Here is an 800-nt window from a genome sequence, read left to right on the forward strand (position 1 = left end):
CACAAGAGTTCCGGCTCAGCGGCGTTCCGCCCAGTCATGTGACCTCCAGAGCATGAGACTCTCCATAGCTAACAGTGTATACAGGGACTGGGCTGTGTTACACTTACATGTTTATATATATAATATATATATACACAGCAGGGGTGGACTGACCATTTGGAAACTCAGGCACTGCCCGAGGGCCCGGGGTCAGTAGGGGGCCCCATGAGATGCCCCTGGTACCTTTTTCATAGGCTTTTTTGAGTTTGGGCAAGTACACAGGGGCCCCATGATCCTCTATTGCCCAGGGGCCCCATGAGTTGTCAGTCCGCCCCTGATACACACATATATATATACATATACACACACATATACACACACATATATATACATATATACACACAGGCTGGGCTATGTCACACATAGAGATATACGCATAGACAGTGTATACAGGGGCTGTATGTATGTATGTACAGGGGCTGGGGTGTGTTTTACACACACATTATTTATATATACAGTGGGGATCGAAAGTTTGGGCACCCCAGCTAAAAATTTGTATTAATGTGCATAAAGAAGCCAAGGAAAGATGGAAAAATCTCCAAAAGGCATCAAATTACAGATTAGACATTCTTATAATATGTCAACAAAAGTTAGATTTTATTTCCATCATTTACACTTTCAAAATAACAGAAAACAAAAAAATGGCGTCTGCAAAAGTTTGGGCACCCTGCACAGTTAATATCTTGTACTGCCCCCTTTGGCAAGTATCACAGCTTGTAAACGCTTTTTGTAGCCAGCCAAGAGTCTTTCAATTATTGTTT

The sequence above is a fragment of the Staurois parvus genome, unplaced genomic scaffold (assembly GCF_062004578.1).
Source record: "Staurois parvus isolate SC_StPar_1 unplaced genomic scaffold, SC_StPar_1.0 ptg000103l, whole genome shotgun sequence".
Lineage (NCBI taxonomy): Eukaryota > Metazoa > Chordata > Amphibia > Anura > Ranidae > Staurois > Staurois parvus.